Source organism: Miniopterus natalensis, chromosome 6, assembly GCF_054644295.1.
Source record: "Miniopterus natalensis isolate mMinNat1 chromosome 6, mMinNat1.hap1, whole genome shotgun sequence".
NCBI lineage: Eukaryota > Metazoa > Chordata > Mammalia > Chiroptera > Miniopteridae > Miniopterus > Miniopterus natalensis.
Genome location: NC_142086.1, coordinates 48,343,239 through 48,355,288, shown reverse-complemented (window position 1 = coordinate 48,355,288; position 12,050 = coordinate 48,343,239).

Sequence of the window (12,050 nt, the reverse complement as noted above, 5' to 3'; positions counted from 1 at the left end):
AGGTTACTTAATGTCTCAGTATCTCAATTTCCCTATGTGTGATATAATGAATATAGTCATAATAACAGCACCTACCACATTAGGGTTGTTTTGAAGAGTAAATAAGATACTAGATATATAACCCTTAGAACTTCTGGAACAAAAGGTCTCAATAAATGCTAGCCATTATTACTACTAGTTACCAAGCTGTACAACTAGTTGAGTTCACTAATATAACTTCTCTAATCTAGAATATGAATTTATTTTTTAAACAAATTTTACATATTAAGAAAAACATTTCTAAACAGAAAAACTAAATATATATTTCTTATAAAATATTGTGGAATTCAGACAACAAATGAAATTAGCCTCCTCCCAAAGTTCTGAATGATATACAAGTACTTAAATATAAAGGGTTTAAATAAGCAGTGAAGGGCTTGATCTGTGCATTGTCCCTTCCTTCACAGAGACCAGCCCTCCCTCATCCCTAGTGACTCTTCTTGGTCAGTCTAGTCCTGGTGAGGAGTGAAAATGAGAGCCAGGTCACACTTGGCCATCTGCATCCCTGCCCCTTTCCAACGTGCACACACAGTGATTGTTCCAAGAAGGAAAAGCATAAAACCCAGTCTGGGCCAAATCAGAGTCCTCCTTGGGATTTCTGCCAAACTGTAGGGGAAAGACTCTCTCTCTCACCCTAAGCCTCTAAGAATGCTGTAGAACAAGTACCAGCAGCCAACTCTACCGCCAGGTGGAGAGAATGAGGCCACCACAGAGAGGAGAGTCAAAATGTGCAGACAGCCTGGCCGAGAATTCAGCCACAACTAATGTCAGATCTACTTCTGTTATAGGAGCCATGACTTCCTGTTCTGATTAAGAATTTGGTTTCTGTCACTTGCACCAAAAGTGACACTTTTGCTATACATTCTATGAGAGACACTGCTTTTCTAAGATATCTGTAATAGTCTGTAATACAACACCTATAATGCTTTTAAGAATTTGACAAATTTTAAAAAAACAATACTGATGTTACATAATGGAAAAAGATGACAGTTAAAAATCTATTTTAAGGTTAGCTGATAAATAAGGCACAGGCTTCGTCAGTATTGTTGATAACCCATGTTTTCAAATCTAGACCTCATGCTCGTAGTGAAGGCACTTTAGGAATGACCTAGGTCATGTCAAGCTTTCACTGTATTTGTTACTATTCAGGAGAAGTGTTTTTAATCCCAGTAAAACCTAATACATGTAGAACCATGGCAGTGTTATTTCTGCCATCTGTGTAATAATAAAACGGCATCATCTGTTTTCAATAGTGTAATGTCCACAAATTCATCGTAGTTCATATTTTTATTATTTCTCCTTTACTTTTACAATATTTAGCAAAACCTACTTTTTGCTGTTTGAATGTAGGAAGGAAATTGGAGTAAATGTGTAACTGAAACAAACCAGGTTAAGAACAGAGCTGTTCTAAAACCCAGCTGCCAACCAGCTTCAGTTACCTACCTTACTTAATCTGTTCCTTTGGAATTATATAGCAGTCAAAAACAAATTCTCTTAGAAACTGGATCAAGATGCATGTGGTATGGATTTTTTAAAAAGCTATTAAATAAGTCTGCCCATATCAATAAATAGCTTAAAAGGAAAGAGGCAGAAGAAAAAATCCCTGGGAATTTTGAAAACTTGGCAGAGAGATTTATCATTTGGGTTATGTAAGAAGTTATCCTGATAATAAACAAACACACTGAAAAAGTCCTTGGGTAAATCACAGCATATTTTACCACCACTTGAAAAGTATGTAAAAATATTATTTTTAACCTTTCTAAATTCAGGCACCCAGTGCCTTCCAGAAGCTGTTTTTGGTGATGGTACAGTGTTCTGATTCCCTGAGTAAAACTGACAAATCTGCTAATAGCAACATTTTTATTTCCATGGACCCACATCACTGAAAAATATTAAATATCATTGTGTCTTTCTGCTAATCGGCATTTGGAAGCAGACAGCTGTTTAAGCCAAACCTACTCCGGTCCTCCGAGAGACAGACTATGTCATCACCATTCCCTACCCCCTTTGATTATTCTAAGGCCTTGCACAAGGCGGGTAAACTCGGCTCAATCTAAATTGAATAGATGTGTCTGTGGCAGTCTAAATTCATGTTGGAACCTGCATATAGATAATACTTCGGCAATCCTGCAGTTTGCTTGGTGTCCAAGATCTAGAGAAAAGAGGAAGGAAGAGCAGTGCAACTGTATTTATTTTTTTGCATCCAATAGAAGAACAGGTTCAAGGCATTAGAATCTAAGCAACCTTTCTTTTTGATCCCCCCACCTTTATCCAGCTGTAAATTGACCCTGGGCTCTATGATTACAGATTGGAATCATATACTAGTGCTTCACTAGTCAATATACCTCAAGGCTCAAGAATAATTAAACATTTGTCATGCACCTTTGTATGTGTTAGAAAATATAAGAAAGATATCGTTAGTCCAGGGGAAGAAAATACAGGTACACAATTATAACATAGAGCAGAGCAAGATAAGGGAGAAATAAGCATGGTGTACTAGGGAATCAGAGGGGGAAAAATCACATATGAAAAAGTTCAATGAAAGAGTTGGAACTTGACCAAAAAAAAGAAAGGATCATGATGATAGAGGGTTGATTAAAAAAAAGGAGGGAAGAAAGCAAGAGCTATGTTAGAGAAAAAAGAGCAGCCTAGCTTCACGCAAACCCAGGGACATACAGTGGGTAGGAATACGGCTGGAGAGGTGGACCAGCACCACAGCATAAAGGACCTAAGAGCAAACTGAGTTTCAATTTTATCCTGCAGGTGTAAGGAGCTTCTAAACCAGGAATATTGTAATATATGATTACATTTGTTTTAGGAGGCAATTAACATCCAGGAACAGGATGGACATAGATTAGCAAGGGTGACAGAGGAGGGGCTGAAGGAATGAGACTTGTTGGAGGGTGGGTAATAAAGGATCAGAGTGAGAACAGAGAAGTTATATAAAGGACAGATTTACTGAGAAGCTATAAAAAGGCCAGATTCATGTGTTATTTTGAAGGTAATATTGGCAGCTTAGTAATTTATAAGATGTAAGGGTGAAGGCAAAGAGGACATAAAAAATGACTTAGCATGGTAAGGTGACAGGAGACACTGCTCCACAATTACGGCATCGTTTGGTAGGAAAATTTTATGTTTAGTTTTGTACATATGGAGTTCAAACAAAAGAATGTAAACTTAAAATCTGCTTTTTCTCAGACATCATTTTGAAAAATTTTGCTTTGACCACTGAGTTCCAAAATTAGCTCCAAGCTGTCTAGCTCTGTGCTCAAGTGTCTTGTTTTGGGGCACTGGAATATCCCTTCTCTAAGACCTACCACTTTTACTGTCCAAAATTTCATTTAACAAAAAATAGGGGGTGGTAATTGTAAATGTTTTTCTCAATAGCCTTTTGTTTTCTTTTTGTAGATATTTTAATTTTTATTATAACTAAATTTTGGATCAAATAACTTTTGTTAATAAGATGTGTGAACAAAGAACCATAAAGCTTGGGGTTCTAACTTAATATATACCAAAGCCTCAGACTCTAAAAATGATTTTTCAGTTGTGCCATCTGTTTAGAGACTAATGGTTTAAAAATAGATGATCTTTTGAAGGAACATGACATGAAAATAATGAAAAATATTAACATAGACCTCACAAACCCACACTATCAAAAACAATGATGTTCTTTGGACATTGCATTAAAAAAACACGGTGAGAAGAGCTTAATAAACATTATGTGTATATTATAATGTGCACTGATAAGGAGGTAGCTACTTTAAAGAACAGTAAAGCAGGGTTATTGATTACTTTCATAGGTTTCTTTTCAAAATGTTATTGCTGATGATTTTTAAACTGTATTTAGTAACATGTGCATTCATACCTATATACAAAAGGTGAAATTCCCCTTTCTAGCTCTTAAATACAAAGGAACTTCTAAAATACAATAAGCATACAAATCTGTTTAACCTTATCTATCGTTCTACCTCCATTTTCCCTTTTACAACTAAACTTCTTAAGCAAGCTGCCTACACATGCAGTATGTCTCCACGTCTTCCCCTCATTCCTCTGCCCTGTAATATGGCTTCTACCTTCACATGGCCAATGAAGTTAATTCTCATCAAGGTCATCATGATCTAAGTGACCCTAAATCTAATGAAGACTTTGTCATGTTAGCCCTCTTGTTTGGGGGAATTAGATGAGTTAATTCACATAATAGACTTAATAGAGTATTTAAAATATTTAAGATATGTCCCAAACTCATCTTTTATACACACACACACACACACACACACAATATATATATATATATATAGTCCTCACAGGAAATCAAACCGGCAACCTGGGTATGTGCTGACTGGCAATTGAACCCGCAACATTTTGGTGTACGGGATGACACTCCAACCAAGCCACCCAGCCAGGGCCAAACTCATCTTTTATTGATCTATCAGCATCCTCTGACTATAAGTAAATGAAACAAATGGGTCTCTTCATCTTTTAAAATAACTGAAAAGTAATCACATTTTTTACTCACATTTACAACTAATTCAGAAAAATATCTACAAGCATAATAAGGTAAAGTATGCCCTTCCATTTCAATTCTTCAGAAGAATCTCACCAACATATGTAATTTTCTGGAATCTGGACAGAAGAGAAATCTTTGTTCAAAGTATTCAAGGTCTGGTTCTCAAAATTCACAGAACTTTTTTGACTCATGTTCTAGTTTGGGCACAGAACCTGACAACTGACACCCTTCCAAAAGTGTAAAGACCTTCCTAAAACAGGTAGGGCTGGGCGTGGTTCAAGGAGTGTTACATAACAACCCATTCACCCTGGCGTGAGCTCTTCAGCAATTACAGCCAGAAACAAAGACAGGAAGCTGGAAATGAAAAGAGCTTTCTTGGCATCAAGGAAAACAGTCACAAAGCCAACCTCCAGAAACTGGTAACTATCCTCAGATGTCTTACTTTTGAAAAAGGCCAGCATGTAAGGCCTGGGGAAAAGCCCTTCAATGGGTTCTTGAGGGCAAGGCTGTATTTCAGACAGTACAATAACCAATGTTCAGAAGAACAAACTGGGAAGGATTACGTCTGGGGTCCTTGGTTTGTGACTATTGGAAAATGCACCATTCTTTAGCAAGATTTATATCCAAAATGCTGAAAAGTCAGACATTTGGTACGAGGGTTGTTTTGAGAATTTTACTTGGGTGAGATTTTCAGACGATCCTGAATAACGGGTTCTTAACTCCTTCTACGCTGAAAAAACATATAACCACCAAGCCAAGACAGGCCATAGCTGTTCAATCTGAGGAGGGATTTACTCTGAAAGTAAGGAATTGGGGAAACTTGATTCTAGTCTTTCCTCTGCCAAAAACCAGTTGGGTAATCTTGACTTCTCTTTTCCTGCGTTGCCCTTTTTGAAAAACAAGGACATTAGGCTACTTGATTTCTAAAATCCTTTCCAGTTCTAGAATTCAAACATTAAGTATATAAAGATGCTACAGGGCAATGGGAAGGAAAAGGTAAATCATATTATAACAATTATTTTCCCTTTATTCACCCAACCAACATTTACTGAGACTTCTATTGAGTTGGCCCGTGCAAAGCTCTAAAAGTACTGGAGTAAGTAAAAGAACTCCTGCCTTCATGGAACTTTCTATTTAGTGAAGAAGTCAGGCAATAGCCAATAAAATAAAATAAACAAGAGGCTGAGAATAAAAGGAAAGGCATCTTTTTAAAATAGGGTGGGCAGGGAATGGTACCTCTGGAAAAGTGATGTCTGAACCTAAATAATGAGAACTATATGAATTAATGAAGAGCATTTCAGGCAGAGGAACTTACTAGTATCTAGTCTCTAAAAAAGGGAAAAAACTCTGTGAATTGGAGAAACTGGAAAAAAAAGGTATGATTATAATGATAACATAGGAGAGTGGTACAAGATTTGAAGAGGTGGGTGGTGGCCAGTACTTCTGTAAGCCATTCTAAGTAACCTGGACTCATCCTTAGGTGTGGCAGGGAAGTCGCTGAGGGCTTTAAGGAGGGCAGCGACACCTGCCGTCACGGAGAATGGACTGGAAAAGAACATAATGGGGGTAGGGAAGTCACTGAGGAGTCTGTGACAGGAACACGGGTCAAGTGTAATGGCGGCTTGACTGGGACACTGGAGTAGGGATTGGAGAAGGGAGAGACTTAGCATACATCACGTAGGTAGAGTCAAAAAGGTTTAGCCCCACCGGCGTGGAGCGTTGACCTATGAACCAGGGAGTCACAGTTTGATTCCTGGTCAGGGCACATGCCCAGGTTGCGTGTGGAGGAGGCAGCCGACCAGTGACTCACGTCATTGATGTTTCTCTCTCTCTTCCCTTCCTCTCTCTGTAATCAATAAAAAAAATAAAAAGGTTTACTACTGGGCTGTTTTTGCATGTTTGAAAGAACAAAAGCAATCAACACTGAGAAAGAATATTATACTGTTACTGATTTGGGGAGAATGTTTTGAGTGTGGGATAGAACGTTAAGAATAGTGGAGGGAAAACAGAGGTCAGTTTTGGACATGGTGTTTGATATCTGTGAGACATCTTATGTGAGCAGTGGACATCCTGAACCCTCTGGTCTGCCTATCTTGTTTTGATTTTGGTCACAGTAATTACACATCTTTTTTCTAAGAACTACCTTTTTATGCACATTGCCCAGCAAATACGTAGGCATATAGTTGGTGCTTAATAAATGTTTAATCATGTTCTCAAAAATAAATATCTTTCCCCCCAAACCTTACATTTTCCAGTTTGCCCTAATCCAAATCATAAAATTCCAGATGACTCTAGTCTAGGTCTACAGAACAATGCTTGAAACTTAGAATCTAAGAGTGAAGCTATTCTGGATCCAATTCACTGTGCAATCTGGCCAATTGTGTGTTTTCCCTAAGGCTGCTTTTAAAATTCCTAGATTGAATTCCATACTTTGTGATTTACCAGGCAAAACTTGAGACACTCCAACTTGGGGAAGTGGGCACCAATTTGCTTGTCAAAATTACCACTTAACCAGAACACATTTCCTGAGTTTCAAACTTGAATGGGACTCCCATAATTGTGGTCTTGACCCAGACCCTCTCCCTACCCCAATAAAATTATTTAGGGATTACTAAAATGGCAGCAGCAGCTTAACTGGCAACAATCCACAAATATGCTTCAAGTTCAACTTCTGAAAGCCAACATTTTGGATTACGGTGTTTTTAAAAAATCATTTGATAGTTCTGATTTCTGTGGGATCTATTTCGCCTAGTAACAATTTTGTGGTAGATGGCTAAAGAGATCTTGTTTTTTAGGGAAACTACATAAAAATCTGTTAAGTAGCAGTCTTGGTAATTATAATTAGCCCAGCCTTCCCCACCAGAAAGGCCCCCACAGAATGGGGAGACGGTAAGTGTATTGCTTACTTCTTCCTTGCTCCCCCAAAGCAGTATTCTCTGCTATGTACATGAAAGTTTGAAAATCCCTAAAGGCAGGGAGAGTCTTCACATCACCCAATTAGCTTGCGATCCTGCCCTACTATAAAATGTTTTTCACTTGGGCATTCATACGTGGGGCGATGAAAATATATTGTATTTTAAATAATTCCTTATGTAACAGATACTCAAGATACCAGGGAGTGCAACTAAACAAGAGTATAATTAAACTTTCTTCTTCCTAAGTTTGTGTGGCCTATCATTGGTAATAATTTTTCAAGTTTTATCAGACCAAGGCACGCTGCAAAGCTGCTTATAATTTCCTTTGCCTAAAAGTCAGGTCAAATGATGTTAAGATACAAAAGACCAGCCTGCACAACCCTCTTCTATTTCTAGTCAACACTCTGTCATCAACCCAAAAAGAACTGAACAGAGAACAGAAATTTTTTTATTTTATTTTATTATTGTTTAAAATATTACAGATGTCCCTTTTTCTCCCCAATGTCCCGTTCCACCCCGTTCCTCCCCCCTCCCGTCCCTCTCCCCACCATTGTCCGTGTCCTTGGGTTGTGTATATATACACGTAAATTCTTTGGTTACTCTCTCCCCCTCCACCCACCCGCCCTCCTCCATCCCTCTGACATTCGTGAGTCTCATCTATGCTTCCTTCCATGTCATTGAATCTATTCTGTTCATCAGTTTATTGAGTTCTTTAGATTCCACCTAAGCGAGATCATGTGATGTTTGTCTTTCGCTGCCTGGCTTATTTCACTTAGCATAATATTCTCCAGGTCCATCCATACTGTCCCAAAGGGTACAAGATTCTCCTTCTTTACAGCTGCATAGTACTCCATGGTGTAAATGTCCCACAGCTTTTTTATCCACTCATCACCTGATGGGCACTTGGGCTGTTTCCAGATCTTAGCTATTGTAAACTGTGCTGCTATGAACATTGGGGTGCATATATCCTTTCTGATGAATGTTTCAGGATTCTTAGGATACATTCCTAGGAGTGGAATCACTGGGTCGAGCGGCAGCTCCATTTTTAATCTTTTGAGGAACCTCCATACTGTTTTCCATAGTGGCTGCACCAGTCTGCATTCCCACCAGCAGTGCACTAGGGCTCCCCTTTCTCCACACCCTCGCCAGCACATGCTGTTTGTTGATTTGTTGATGGAGCCATTCTGACAAGTGTGAAGTGATACCTCACTGTGGTTTTAATTTGCATCTCTCTGATGATTAGCGACGTAGAGCATTTTCTCGTGTGTCTCTTGGTCAACCGTATGTCCTCTTTGGAGAAGTGTCTTAAGTCCTTTGCCCATTTCTTAATTGGGTTGTTTGTCTTCCTCTTGCCGAGTGCTATGAGTTCTTTGTACACTTTGGAAATTAGCCCCTTATCAGATACATCCTTGGCAAATATGTTTTCCCAGACCGTGGGGTTCCTTTGTATTTTGAGGCTGTTTTCTTTTGCTGTGCAGACGCTTTTTAGTTTGATGTAGTCCCATATGTTTATTTTTTCCTGTTTCTCTTGCCCTAGGAGATGTATCAGTGAAAAGTCCACTACGTGGGATGTCTGTGACTTGACTGCCTATGTTTTCTTCCAGGATTTTTATGGTTTCGTGACTTACATTTAAGTCTTTTATCCATTTATTTTTGTGTATGGTGGAAGTTGGTGGTCTAGTTTCATTCTTTTGCATGTATCTGTCCAATTTTCCCAGCACCACTTACTGAAGAGACTGTCCTTACTCCATTGGATACTCTTGCGCCTCCTTTGTCAAATATTAACTGACCATAATGGCATGGGTCTATTTCTGGGGTCTCTGTTCTGTTCCATTGATCTATATGCCTGTTGTTGTACCAATACCAGGCCGTTTTGATTACAGTGGCTTTGTGAGAACAGAAATTTATAGGCGTTCTCTTCCAATTCCAGTAACTGCTATTGGTAATACAACTGAAATGCTTAACATTCACTTGGCAGATTTCACTGAGAAAAACTTCAGGTTGGGCAGTTGAGTTAAAAATCATGACTAAATACTTGCCAATTCCACCCTCACTTACCTACTCACAGAATTACCTCCCCCAAATAATTCCTCAAATAAAAGAGTAGGTGAGTCAAATCCGCATTTCAAGTATAGGAGTCAAACCCCTCACCCTGAAAACACTTTGGCTGGGGTAGTAACTAAGGCTTGGGGCTGTAATCCAGACCAGGGAGACTTGCTATCTGCCCTTTTATTTTTCCAATGAGCAGCAGATGCGCTCGTCAGCTAGTTATGCAAAAATTGATGGGGAGGACAAGGCATTTTGGAAAACTGCTTAAAGCAGCACTTCTTTGAGCAATATAGGCATACCTTGGAGATACTGTGGATTTGGTTTCAGGCCACTGCAATACATCGAGTCACACAAACTTTTTTGGTTTCCCAGTGATGGTGGAGGGTCTAGCCTTTAATTTGTAAAAACCGCAGTATCTGCAAAGGGCAATAAAACAAGGTATGCCTGTAGTCTTATCAATACTAAACCACAGCAGCTCATACAACCACACTTTCATCTGTCCTGGATATGTATTTTAGTTTTTTGAGTAAGTTACCAAGAACTTAGGTCTCAATGCTTGGCAAGTTATGTACAACCCATAAATATTGTGCAGTTGTTTCTACCATGCCTTCCCTCTTTCAATGGTAAACTGTCATCCTCTTTTAGAAGGAAGTTAAACTTTCATGAGATATTGGAGACCCTGGTCTATCTCCCCTATTCCTATTTGGGATGCTACCTGAGGAAAAAGAGTGGGGTGATTATGGTGAAATATGTTTCAAAACTGCCAGGTTAAACCAAGTTTTAAACACATTCTTTATGCAGGATATTTCAAGCTGTTTAATATGATGATGTGTGCTATTATAAACCGTCAAGGGGATAGGAGAATAAAGCATATAGTATGTGTAAAGCTTATTGCTCATGGAATCCTTTTCATGGAACACGCTTTGGGACTGAGGGTGTCATGGAATTCAGCAGTGATGTTCTTCAATAATAAAATAAAATGGTATAAATGGATTTTTAAAGAATAACTTTAGCCCAGCTGGTGTGGCTCAGTGGTTGGGCACCAAGAGGTCACTGGTTTGATTCCTGGTCGGGGCTCGATCCCCAGTTGGGGGGTCCTATGGGAGGCAGCCTATCGATATTGATTCACTCCCATCGATGTTTCTATCTCTAGCTCCCTTCCTCTCTAAAATCAATGAAAACATACTTTAAAAAAATAAGTTGAAGATTAAAGCAAAGTGCCATTTTTCCATAAACTTTTCTTTACATTTTGCTCTTTAAATTGGTACCCTAAACACATTGTAATAAAATAGTGATGCCTAGCCGGTGTGGCTCAGTTGGTTGAACGTCTTCCATGCACCAAAGGTAACTGGTTCAATTCCGGGTCAGGGCACATGCCCAGGTTGTGAGCTCGATCCCCAGTAGGGGGTGTGCAGAAGGCAGCCAACTGATGTCTCTCTCACATTGATGTTTCTCTCCCCTCTCCCTTCCTCTCTCTCTAAAGTCAATAAAAATATATTTAAAAAAATAAAATACAGTGATAGGACATAACTGTTTTTATAAGCTAGTTTGATATTTATGAAAAAAATCATGCTCTGAGTTTAGAACATCCTGCTTAGAAACAAACTTGCAGAATGAAACCAAATTACATGCATTTAGACATCTCCAGTCACTGAATATTTGTGCTTTTGAGACTTTTCCTAAATGGAATAATCCTCAATTTCCAAATTTTCCCATTAAAAATACAAAAACACAAATACCTAAAAAATGTTACTTCTAAAGCAAAGAATGTCAATCAAGAATCCAAATAAAGTTTAATTTGTAAGGTGTTAACTTTTAAAATGAATTTTCTATGTCAAAGAAAGCATGGATAAAGAGCATGAAATTTATAGTTAGGTCTGGAATTGAATCCTGTAATTCAGCATGTATGAGACTGAAAAACTTGGCCAAGGGCATTTTCCTCATTTACAAAGTGCTGGTAAGAATAACTGCTTGTCCTGGCTGGGTAGCTCAGTTGGTTAGAGTGTTATCCAATACGCCAAGGTTGTGGGTTCGACCCCCCAGTCAGGGCATATACAAAAACCAAAGAATGCATATATAAGTGGAACAAGAAATCAATATATTTTTTTCTCTTTCTCAAATCAAGTAATAAAAATTTTAAAAAAAAGGAGTAACTGCTTTACATGATTGGTTTGATTATATACTAGAGACCTAGCAAAATGCTGGGCAAGAGCAAATAAAAGGCTCCCAATAAATTGTATCTCTTGTTATTATTTCTATCACAATTGAACAAACTATCCTACCATAATGTAGTCTAAAATCCTCTCCTGGTATCCAGGACACTTGGCCAATGGAACATGATCCTGAGATGGCTGGGTAGGGAAAAAAGTAAAATCCATAGACAGGCAATTGTCATTACTGTATTTTATTACAAGATGTTTAGTGTACCAATTTAAAGGGAAAAATGTAAACAAAATAAAAGTCTAGGGAAAAACTGGCACTTCGCTTTAATCTTCAATTTAAAGTTACTCTTACTTTAACAATCCCATTTACACCATTTA